Consider the following 13,097-nt stretch of genomic DNA (forward strand, 5'->3'; position numbering starts at 1 on the left):
TGGTTGTGCAGTGGTGGGATAAGTGCTTGAGACTACTTACCACTCTTGTCATTGTACTTTTCATAAGAGAAAAATATACAAAACAAGGTCAGTGTATATACACATAGCCAAAAAGTTTTGCATTTCCTCTTTTCACTCTTTTCTAAGTGCTGAAAAGTACTTCTAAACTTTCAAAAAGTTCTTAAAAGTTTAAAAAGTTTTTTTCTGTCTTTCCAAAAAGTTCTGAAAACTTTTTTCTCTTTTTCTATCACTTTAACTCTCTCAAAAAAATGTCTGGCACAGGCCAAAGTGTTGATCTGTCCAAACTTGCATATGACAACCTTAGCTAGAAAAGAGCAAGGAGTCTCTGTATAGAGAGAGGTTTGAGTGTATGGAAAAATCCTTCCTTGGAACTGTTACTTAACATGCTTAGAGAACAGGATAAGGCCATAGGTGCCCCATCTGTTGAAAAAGTACCTAATAGTTCCCAATCTGATTCAGGGACTCCCCCAGGAAAAGATTCAGGAAAGAAACTTCCTAGCCTGCCCATTACTAGACAATCTAGCATAGATGGTAATGATGATGAGCCACACCAAATAAATAGTGTTGTCTCACATCATAGCAAAAGCATTTATTCTCACCATACTGGTAGTAATGTTTCTGTAAACCAAGCTGTTGGGGTGGCTTCTGTAAGGGACAGGTCTCCTTCTGTTCATTCCCATCATAGCTCTGTTTCTAGAAATGTCCCTCCCACCAACCCTGATGACAGAATGTTAGAGAGGGAACTCAATAAGTTGAGGGTGGAACAAACCAGACTGAAGCTTAAAAAGCAACAGCTGGATTTGGATAGACAGTCTTTTGAATTAGAGAAGGAAAGACAGAAGTTGGGTTTAGATACCCATGGTGGCAGCAGCAGTATTCCCCATAGTCATCCTGCAAAAGAGCATGATTCCAGGAATCTGCACAAGATAGTTCCCCCTTATAAGGAGGGGGATGACATTAACAAGTGGTTTGCTGCACTTGAGAGGGCCTGTGTTGTACAGGATGTCCCTCAAAGGCAGTGGGCTGCTATCTTATGGCTATCATTTAGTGGAAAAGGTAGGGATAGGCTCCTTACTGTGAAAGAAAATGATGCTAATAATTTCCAAGTTCTTAAGAATGCACTCCTGGATGGTTATGGCTTAACCACTGAACAGTACAGGATAAAGTTCAGAGAGACCAAAAAGAAGTCTTCACAAGACTGGGTTGATTTCATTGACCATTCAGTGAAGGCCTTGGAGGGGTGGTTACATGGCAGTAAAGTTACTGATTATGACAGCCTGTATAACCTAATCCTGAGAGAGCATATTCTTAATAATTGTGTGTCTGATTTGTTGCACCAGTACTTGGTGGACTCTGATCTGACCTCTCCCCAAGAATTGGGAAAGAAGGCAGACAAATGTGTCAGAACAAGAGTGAACAGAAAAGTTCATACAGGGGGTGACAAAGATGGCAACAAAAAGAAGGATGGTAAGTCTTCTGACAAGGGTGGGGACAAATCTAAAAATGAGTCTTCATCAGGCCCACAAAAACACTCTGGTGGGGGTGGTGGGTCCAAATCATCCTTTAATCAGAACAAGGAAAAGAAACCATGGTGCTATTTATGTAAAATAAAAGGCCATTGGACAACAGATCCCAGTTGTCCAAAGAAAGGCACCACTGCTCCTACCACTACAACCCCTACTGCTACACCTAGTGTCCCTACTAATAGCAGTGGTGGTGGGAGCAAACCTACTAATAGCCAATCCAAGGGAGTAGCTGGGCTCACTTTTGGTAACTTAGTTGGGGTTGGTCTGATTAGGGAGACCACAGAGGCTACTTTAGTCTCTGAAGGGGCTATTGATTTAGCCACTTTGGTTGCTTGCCCCCATAACTTGGAGAAGTACAAGCAACTAACCCTAATAAATGGTGTTGAGGTCCAGGCCTACAGGGACACAGGTGCCAGTGTCACAATGGTGATTGAGAAACTGGTGCACCCTGAACAACACATACTTGGACACCAGTACCAAGTAACCGATGCTCACAACATAACACAAAGCCACCCCATGGCTGTTGTAAATCTCAACTGGGGGGGGGTAACTGGTCCAAAGAAAGTTGTGGTAGCTTCAGATTTACCTGTAGACTGTCTATTAGGGAATGATTTGGAGACATCAGCTTGGTCAGATGTGGAGTTGGAGGCCCATGCAGCAATGCTGGGCATCCCAGGGCATATTTTTGCTTTGACAAGGGCTCAGGCCAAAAAGCAAAAAGTTCAGGGAAGCTTGGATCCTGGAACAATGGACCAAGTGCTCCCTAAAGCTAGGGCTAGTAGAAGCAAACCACTTCCTACTATCCCTCCCTCTACAGTGGATTCAACTTCTGAGGAAGAAGAATTCCCTCCCTGTGCAGAACCTACACCAGAGGAGCTGGAAGCAGACACTGCTGAGCTTTTGGGTGAAGGGGGGCCTGCCAGAGAGGAGCTGAGTGTGGCACAGCAAACCTGTCCCACATTAGAGGGTCTCAGACTGCAAGCTGTCAAACAGGCTAATGGGGATGTCAGTGACTCTCACAGAGTTTACTGGGAGGACAACCTCTTGTACACTGAGCATAGGGATCCTAAACCTGGAGCTGCCAGGAGATTAGTGATTCCTCAGGAGTACAGAAAGTTCCTCCTAACACTGGCACATGACATTCCCCTAGCTGGGCACCTGGGTCAAATGAAAACTTGGGACAGATTGGTTCCATTGTTTCATTGGCATAGGATGTCTGAGGACACAAAGGAATTTTGTAAGTCCTGTGAAACCTGTCAAGCCAGTGGCAAGACAGGTGGCACCCCAAAGGCACCCCTTATCCCACTGCCTGTGGTTGGGGTTCCCTTTGAAAGGGTAGGGGTTGACATAGTTGGCCCCCTTGACCCTCCTACTGCTTCAGGCAATAGGTTTATCTTGGTGGTAGTGGACCATGCCACAAGATATCCTGAAGCAATTCCTTTAAGGACCACTACAGCTCCTGCAGTGGCAAAGGCCCTCCTGGGAATATTTTCCAGGGTGGGCTTCCCAAAGGAAGTAGTATCAGACAGAGGAAGCAATTTCATGTCTGCATACTTAAAGGCCATGTGGAAGGAGTGTGGTGTAACTTACAAGTTCACAACACCCTATCATCCACAAACAAATGGACTGGTGGAGAGATTTAATAAAACTCTCAAAGGCATGATTATGGGTCTCCCTGAAAAACTCCGCAGGAGATGGGATATCCTTCTACCATGCCTCCTTTTTGCCTACAGGGAGGTACCACAGAAAGGAGTGGGCTTCAGCCCCTTTGAACTTCTTTTTGGACACCCTGTTAGGGGTCCACTCACACTTGTAAAGGAGGGTTGGGAACAACCTTTAAAAGCTCCTAAGCAGGATATTGTGGATTATGTACTTGGCCTCAGATCAAGGATGGCTGAGTACATGAAAAAGGCCAGTAAAAACCTTCAAGCCAGCCAAGAGCTCCAGAAGCAATGGCATGATCAGAAGGCTGTTTTGGTTCAGTACCAACCAGGGCAGAAAGTGTGGGTCTTGGAGCCTGTGGCCCCAAGAGCAGTCCAAGATAAATGGAGTGGTCCCCACACAATTGTTGAAAGAAGGGAGAAGTCACCTATTTAGTTGACTTAGGCACTGCCAGGAGTCCCCTTAGGGTGCTCCATGTCAACCGCCTGAAACCCTACTATGACAGGGCTGATCTCACCCTGCTCATGGCAACTGATGAGGGACAGGAAGAAGACAGTGATCCTCTACCTGATCTCTTCTCTTCCACAGAAAAAGATGCTCTTGTGGAAGGTGTAGTTTTGGCTGATTGTCTTACTGCTGAGCAGAAAGATAATTGCATAAATCTCCTAGATCAATTCTCTGAACTCTTCTCTACTGTGCCAGGTACCACTTCTTGGTGTGAGCACACTATAGATACTGGAGACAGTTTACCTGTCAAAAGTAAGATCTATAGGCAGCCTGACCATGTCAGGGACTGCATAAAGCATGAAGTTCAGAAAATGTTGGAACTAGGAGTGGTTGAGCACTCTGACAGTCCATGGGCTTCTCCTGTGGTACTGGTACCAAAACCCAATTCTAAAGATGGAAAGAAGGAAATGCGGTTTTGTGTAGACTATAGAGGTCTCAACTTGGTAACCAAAACTGATGCTCACCCTATACCCAAGGCAGATGAGCTTATAGATACACTGGCATCTGCCAAGTATCTAAGCACTTTTGATTTGACTGCAGGGTATTGGCAGATCAAATTATCAGAAGATGCTAAACCTAAGACTGCATTTTCTACCATTGGAGGACATTACCAGTTTACTGTAATGCCTTTTGGTTTGAAAAATGCACCTGCCACTTTTCAGAGGTTGGTGAACACAGTCCTGCAAGGGCTGGAAGCTTTCAGTGCAGCATATTTGGACGATATAGCTGTCTTTAGCTCCAGCTGGGATGATCACCTGGTCCACCTATGGAAAGTTTTGGAGGCCCTGCAAAAGGCAGGCCTCACTTTCAAGGCTTCAAAGTGCCAGATAGGGCAGGGTAAGGTGGTTTATCTGGGACACCTTGTTGGTGGGGAACAGATTGCACCACTTCAGGGGAAAATCCAAACTATTATTGATTGGGTTCCCCCTACCACTCAGACTCAGGTGAGAGCCTTCCTAGGCCTCACTGGGTATTACAGGAGGTTCATTAAGAACTATGGCTCCATTGCAGCCCCTCTTAATGACCTCACATCCAAGAAAATGCCTAAAAAGGTATTATGGACAGCAAACTGTCAGAAAGCTTTTGAGGAGCTGAAGCAGGCCATGTGCTCTGCACCTGTCCTGAAAAGCCCTTGTTACTCTAAAAAATTATATGTCCAAACTGATGCATCTGAATTAGGAGTAGGGGCAGTCCTATCACAACTTAATTCTGAGGGCCAGGATCAACCTGTTGCTTTTATTAGTAGAAGGTTGACCCCTAGAGAAAAGCGTTGGTCTGCCATTGAGAGGGAGGCCTTTGCTGTGGTCTGGGCTCTGAAGAAGTTGAGGCCATACCTGTTTGGCACTCACTTCATTGTTCAGACAGACCACAAACCTCTACTTTGGCTAAAACAAATGAAAGGTGAAAATCCTAAATTGTTGAGGTGGTCCATATCCCTACAGGGAATGGACTATACAGTGGAACATAGACCTGGGAGTAGCCACTCCAATGCAGATGGACTCTCCAGATATTTCCACTTAGACAATGAAGACTCATCAGGTCATGGCTAGTCTTATTGTCCTTCGTTTGGGGGGGGGGTTGTGTAGGAAAGTACCATCTTGCCTGGCATGTTACCCCCATTTTTCACTGTATATATGTTGTTTTAGTTGTATGTGTCACTGGGACCCTGGTAACCCAGGGCCCCAGTGCTCATAAGTGTGCCTGAATGTGTTACCTTTGTAGTGACTAACTGTCTCACTGAGGCTCTGCTAACCAGAACCTCAGTGGTTATGCTCTCTCATTTCTTTCCAAATTGTCACTGACAGGCTAGTGACCATTTTTACCAATTTACATTGGCTTACTGGAACACCCTTATAATTCCCTAGTATATGGTACTGAGGTACCCAGGGTATTGGGGTTCCAGGAGATCCCTATGGGCTGCAGCATTTCTTTTGCCAGCCATAGGGAGCTCTGACAATTCTTACACAGGCCTGCCACTGCAGCCTGAGTGAAATAACGTCCACGTTATTTCACAGCCATTTTACACTGCACTTAAGTAACTTATAAGTCACCTATATGTCTAACCTTTACCTGGTAAAGGTTAGGTGCAAAGTTACTTAGTGTGAGGGCACCCTGGCACTAGCCAAGGTGCCCCCACATTGTTCAGAGCCAATTCCCTGAACTTTGTGAGTGCGGGGACACCATTACACGCGTGCACTACATATAGGTCACTACCTATATGTAGCTTCACAATGGTAACTCCGAATATGGCCATGTAACATGTCTATGATCATGGAATTGCCCCCTCAAAGCCATCCTGGCATAGTTGGCACAATCCCATGATCCCAGTGGTCTGTAGCACAGACCCTGGTACTGCCAAACTGCCCTTCCTGGGGTTTCACTGCAGCTGCTGCTGCTGCCAACCCCTCAGACAGGCAGCTGCCCTCCTGGGGTCCAGCCAGGCCTGGCCCAGGATGGCAGAACAAAGAACTTCCTCTGAGAGAGGGTGTGACACCCTCTCCCTTTGGAAAATGGTGTGAAGGCAGGGGAGGAGTAGCCTCCCCCAGCCTCTGGAAATGCTTTCTTGGGCACAGATGTGCCCAATTCTGCTTAAGCCAGTCTACACCGGTTCAGGGACCCCTTAGCCCCTGCTCTGGCGCGAAACTGGACAAAGGAAAGGGGAGTGACCACTCCCCTGACCTGCACCTCCCCTGGGAGGTGTCCAGAGCTCCTCCAGTGTGCTCCAGATCTCTGCCATCTTGGAAACAGAGGTGCTGCTGGCACACTGGACTGCTCTGAGTGGCCAGTGCCACCAGGTGACGTCAGAGACTCCTGCTGATAGGCTCCTTCAGGTGTTAGTAGCCTATCCTCTCTCCTAGGTAGCCAAACCCTCTTTTCTGGCTATTTAGGGTCTCTGTCTCTGGGGAAACTTCAGATAACGAATGCAAGAGCTCATCCGAGTTCCTCTGCATCTCCCTCTTCACCTTCTGATAAGGAATCGACTGCTGACCGCGCTGGAAGCCTGCAAACCTGCAACATAGTAGCAAAGACGACTACTGCAACTCTATAACGCTGATCCTGCCGCCTTCTCGACTGTTTTCCTGCTTGTGCATGCTGTGGGGGTAGCCTGCCTCCTCTCTGCACCAGAAGCTCAGAAGAAATCTCCGTGGGTCGACGGAATCTTCCCCCTGCAACCGCAGGCACCAAAAAGCTGCATTACCGGTCCCTTGGGTCTCCTCTCAGCACGACGAGCGAGGTCCCTCGAATCCAGCGACTCTGTCCAAGTGACCCCCACAGTCCAGTGACTCTTCAGTCCAAGTTTGGTGGAGGTAAGTCCTTGCCTCACCTCGCTGGGCTGCAATGCTGGGAACCGCGACTTTGCAGCTACTCCGGCCCCTGTGCACTTCCGGCAGAAATCCTTTGTGCACAGCCAAGCCTGGGTCCACGGCACTCTAACCTGCATTGCACGACTTTCTAAGTTGGTCTCCGGCGACGTGGGACTCCTTTGTGCAACTTCGGCGAGCACCGTTTCACGCATCCTTGTAGTGCCTGTTTCTGGCACTTCTCCGGGTGCTACCTGCTTCAGTGAGGGCTCTTTGTCTTGCTCGACATCCCCTCTCTCTTCAGGTCCAATTTGCGACCTCCTGGTCCCTCCTGGGCCCCAGCAGCGTCCAAAAACGCCAAACGCACGATTTGCGACTAGCAAGGCTTGTTGGCGTCCTTCCGGCGGGAACACACTTCTGCACGACTCTCCAAGGCGAGAGGGATCCGTCCACCAAAGGGGAAGTCTCTAGCCTTTTTCGTTCCTGCAGAAACCTCAGCTTCTTCTGTCCAGTAGAAGCTTCTTTGCACCCGCAGCTGGCATTTCCTGGGCATCTGCCCATCTCCGACTTGCTTGTGACTTTTGGACTTGGTCCCCTTGTTCCACAGGTACCCTAGATTGGAAATCCACAGTTGTTGCATTGCTGGTTTGTGTCTTTCCTGCATTATTCCTCTAACACAACTTCTTTGTCCTTAGGGGAACTTTAGTGCACTTTGCACTCACTTTTCAGGGTCTTGGGGAGGGTTATTTTTCTAACTCTCACTATTTTCTAATAGTCCCAGCGACCCTCTACAAGGTCACATAGGTTTGGGGTCCATTCGTGGTTCGCATTCCACTTTTGGAGTATATGGTTTGTGTTGCCCCTATCCCTATGTTTCCCCATTGCATCCTATTGTAACTATACATTGTTTGCACTGTTTTCTAAGACTATACTGCATATTTTTGCTATTGTGTATATATATCTTGTGTATATTTCCTATCCTCTCACTGAGGGTACACTCTAAGATACTTTGGCATATTGTCATAAAAATAAAGTACCTTTATTTTTAGTATAACTGTGTATTGTGTTTTCTTATGATATTGTGCATATGACACTAGGTGGTACTGTAGTAGCTTCACACGTCTCCTAGTTCAGCCTAAGCTGCTCTGCTAAGCTACCATTATCTATCAGCCTAAGCTGCTAGACACCCTATACACTAATAAGGGATAACTGGGCCTGGTGCAAGGTGCAAGTACCCCTTGGTACTCACTACAAGCCAGTCCAGCCTCCTACATGGGGGCTCCCCGGCGGTGGCGGATCCTAGTGGCCACATCACTACAGTGACATCTTCCGCCACCCCCCAATTCCATCACCGCCCTCCCTTCTGCTCCCCACCGAGTTGCCCGTGCCCACTCACCCAGAAAGGTGGGCGTCTCCTTCGCCCCAGACACCTCCTCCCCTGCCCCAGTCAGTCCTGCTGCCCTCACAGAGGAGGCTATTGACCTCGTGAGAACCATCTCTGTAGGGCAGAGAACCATTGTCAATGCCATCCAGGGGCTAGCATCAGAGGTGCAGCAGACAAATGCCTATCTGGATGGCATTCACGGTGCTGTGTCTGCCCTACAAAGATCTTTTCAGGCTCTGGCCTCCTCTTCGACGGCAGCCAGTTTCCCTGGCCATTTCGTCCCCCCTCCAACCTCCTCTACCCCTTCCAGCACCCCACTCCCTTCACCCGTCCAAAGCACACATTCTGACACGCAGTCAAGCACATCAACACACAGGAAGCACACTTCTAAACACAAGCACCACACCTACCACCACAAGCATTCACACAGCCAACAGACACATGCACACACAACAACATCCACTTCCCCCGGTGTGCCTACCTCTTCCGCCTCCCTGTCTGTCCCCTCTACATCCACACCCTCATGCACTGCACTGCATACATCCACACTAGCTGCCTGTCTTCTCCCACTGTGTCCACCCCTCCTCCAAAAACACAAAAACGCACCAAGACACCCACCCATCACACATCCACCACACCACAGCATACTGTCCAGTCACCTGCACCCACTACACGCACCCCTACACCACATACATCCACTGCCTCTGCCTCCAGTCCCACGTCCTCATCCAGGACCACCCCAATTGCTCCGAAGAAACTTTTCCTCTCCCGTGCTGACCTCTTCCAACCCACTGGCCCACCCTGTCTTGTCCCTAAGCGTGCTTACCTCCTTGCCCTTTCCACTGTTCAACTTCACAGCCCACCCCTGTCCGCCCTTCACATTCCCGTGCCCCTTCCCCAGAGGGAAAAAAGGCCCGGGCAGAGCCAAGTCCATCTGGCTCCACCTACTTGAAACACCCCCCACCACCTTCAAAGGACAAACCCACAACCCCTCCACCTTCCAAACAAAAGTCCATGCCCCACCCTGTCGCAAATCCCCACCCCTCACTCCCCCCCTCGTTCCGTGAGGTGCCGGTATGCCCCTTTGTTGCCCCACTAGGTGGAGTACCGTGCACTTTTGGGAGTCAGGTTGGGTCCGTTGTGGCCCATGGCACTTGTATCGCTACGGACTGGCCATTGGCCCTGTTAGAAGTAGTTGGCTCTGTGAGCTTTAATATATTATTTCTGTGTGGCCTGTGTTTTGGTAGCACACTGTTGGACCCTGGTCTTTCGTTTCATTGTTTATGGGTGTGGGGCATTTGTATGTACTATGGTCAAGTTGGATTTGCCTCGTGTCGGGTAAGTACCTCTTGCTGTGGGGTGTATGGGTTGTGCTGCTGTGAAGGGTTGTGGGGGCTTTGCAGGGTGGGTGGAGTGGGTGGGTATGTAACTGTGCCCTTTCCTCCCCTGTTTCGTAGGTTGCAGTACTTACCGTCGTCATCTTCGTCGGCGGTCTCGGTCGTGGAGGTATATGGCAAGGAGCAGGGCTGGCATGATCTGCAGCTCTCTATCCATGTCTGCTTCGGCGCGTTGTGTGGGCCTCCAGTGAGTGTTTCATTGGATTTGGTTAATTTCCGCCTGGCTTTGAGTGGCAGTTGATCCCGCCCCGGAACTGGCGGCGGAATAGTGGTTCATTATTTGACGGGCGGGTTGGGCCTTTCCGTCGGCCTGTGGGCCGACTCTGCCGTCGTCGTCGGCACTCCTCTACTGGCGGTGGGTGGTTTTCTGGATGCCTGTGTTTCATTTGGTTCATTATTTGGCGGTCTGGACCGCTCCTCTGTTGGCGGTTTTTACCGCCACCGCCGGCGGAGCGGTACGGACCGCTGTGTTCATAATGAGGGCCTATGTGTATATATAAATGACGGTTATAATTCTATTGCATCATTATGGTTTTATGTATATGTGTATTCATTTGAGCTATTGTGAGGTCGGTTTTCACCTGTTCGCCTCAAAGGCACGTAAAAAATGGGTGAAACTGACGTCAGCACGCCGGCGAGGACCTCTTATTGGCACGGTGACATCAGACGGAGTCGCGTGGAGCCGTGCAATTGTGACTTCCTCATCGACGTAGAGAGCTGGGAACAAGACTTTCCGTCGGATGCTGGCGCATGGGAGAATTCATAAGGTGAGGAATCCACAGATAGCTAGTGTATCCACCAGAAAAAGCGTTACCAAAGGTAAGTAACTTGTTCTTGCAGAGCAGAGTTTATTGCCCCTGGCTCCAGCCAGATGTGGGCAGATGCAGGCGGGGTTGCCTTCGGCATGCCAGTGGCGCATCCACGCCGTGGTCGGCCATTTATACCTGTCAGAAGTCCTTGAAAGAGTAGACACGTTTAAAATGGCGTCTCCTAAAGGCAACCAGGAAGTGGCTCTGAACACTGCCAACTTGGTTGAAATCTAAAGTTTCCCCTCTAATATTGGCGCTTTCCAAGTTAAAACACTTTAAAATTAACTTAAAAACCCTTAGCACAAAGATTAGCAGCAGCATTGAGTAAATACCCTAATAGATAATTTTTTATAGGACGTTAAGCACTTGCGTCTGCGCCGCAGTTGGCCTTTTTATATTGGTAAGAAGTCTTATAGCGCTTACTACCCCTAACAAGGCATGAAAGTGCTTTTTGGCGAGTAGCACGCTACTCCGGAACCCAAACTGATTAGTGGTGGATTAGTATTGAGGAATATGAGTACAAACATTAGTATTACTGTAGGAAGGTATGACTGAATTTGAGCGGAGGGCTTGAGTCTGTTAGTTGGATTGAATAGAATAACGGAAGGCTAGAGGAGGGAAGAATCCAGTAGTGTTAATTGGGAGATCTTAGTAGCAAGATGAGGTTTGGGATGAGTAAAGGAGAGATGGAGGAGGGAACAGTCTTTAGAAAGGGATTGGGGGGGTCATGGTAGAAAAATGGGGTTTGGGATGAGCTAAAGCAGAGATGTATGAGGGAGAATTTAGTAGGGTTATTTGGGAGATCATAGTAGTAAACCGAGGTTTGGGATGACCAGGAGGGGTAGAGGAGCGAAGAGTCTACCAAGGGTTATTTTGGAGATCATAGTAGAGAATGGGTTTGGTATGAGTCAGAGAGTGGAGATAGAGGATAGGTTGATAGAGGAACAGGGGGATGGTGAGACAGAGTAAAGCTTTAGACAGAGTATGTTTTTCCTCTTGTTCAGTATGACTAAACAAATAAATATATAGATACATGATTAAGGGAATATATGTTTAAGTAATATAATATACTGAGATTTAAGTTGTATTGTATAATCACAGACATTTAAGAGTAGCAGTATTTGAATGTAATTTATTTGTGTACTTTTATAACATTATTTAACCTTTCCTCAATATTTCAATAGTGAAATGCTTGTAAATAAATGGTTAAGATTATATTTACCTATTGCGATAGATAAAATAAAAACAAAGACTCTTAAGCATCTAATCAAGCAACTTATATAGAAACTATGCAATGCCCTATGAACATGTTAAGCATAGAATAATATGCATATATATATATATATATATATGCATACACGTGTACATAACATACATACTCATACATACATCTACTCATACATAAATATATATATACATTTAACCGTAAGTAAAAATATATACATTTGATAAAACAGGTGTAAAGAGTATGTATATGTTTTAAGATAAAATATTTATACCTATTTGTACAAAGAAATACACATTTCTAGATATATAATAACATAATAAATGTTTACATATATATATGGGAATATGCAGTCCCTTGCTATTTAAGTATGGTGGACTATACTCCAATCCACTCACTCTATCCCAATCCAATTCACCCCACCTCATCCCAGGACAGTTCACCCTACCCCACTTCAATCCATCCAGCCTGCCCTACTCCAATACATCCAGCCCACCCTAATCCCACTTCAGTCTAATCTAATCCCCCCACTCCAGTCCGATCTAATCTACCCCTCTCCACCCCACTGCAATCCAATCCACCCCACCCCATCCACTGCACTCCATCCCAGCCCTATCACTCCAATCCAAACCAACGTCCCCAATCCAATCTAATCCGCCCCACTCAAATCCACCCCAATCCCATCCACCTCACCCTATTTCAATCCACCCCACTCCACTCCAATCCAATCCACCCCATACCAAGCCACCCCACTCCACCTAACCGTAATCCATCCCACTCTACACCAATCCAATCCACCCACTCTACTCCAATCCAATCCACCACATTACCCCAATCCACTACAACCCACTCCACCCTATTCCACCCCACCTCACTCCACAACACTCTCTGCGACTCAATCACTGAACTCTACGCCTCCTACTCAACTCTACAACAATCTACTCCTCCTACTCCACTCTACAACATTCCAACAGATCTACTCTATGACACTCTACTCCCCCACTCCACTCTGACACTCCACGCCACTAACTTTTAGCCATGCTGAACAGCAGCCGCACTGGTGTACAACACGGCAAAACAAAGCCAAAAGCTCTTGTATAGGCAAGACCTATTGGTTTTGCCATTGCTTGTTTTCAAAGTCAGAGATAATGCCTACTGCTATACAAATACAGCTCATAAATAGTCCGGGTAACATTTTATTTACAACAGAGAAATGTGTGAAATTTCCATATTTCACTTTATGCAAAATTAATGGAATTTCTCA

Source organism: Pleurodeles waltl, chromosome 6 (assembly GCF_031143425.1).
Source record: "Pleurodeles waltl isolate 20211129_DDA chromosome 6, aPleWal1.hap1.20221129, whole genome shotgun sequence".
Classification (NCBI taxonomy): domain Eukaryota; kingdom Metazoa; phylum Chordata; class Amphibia; order Caudata; family Salamandridae; genus Pleurodeles; species Pleurodeles waltl.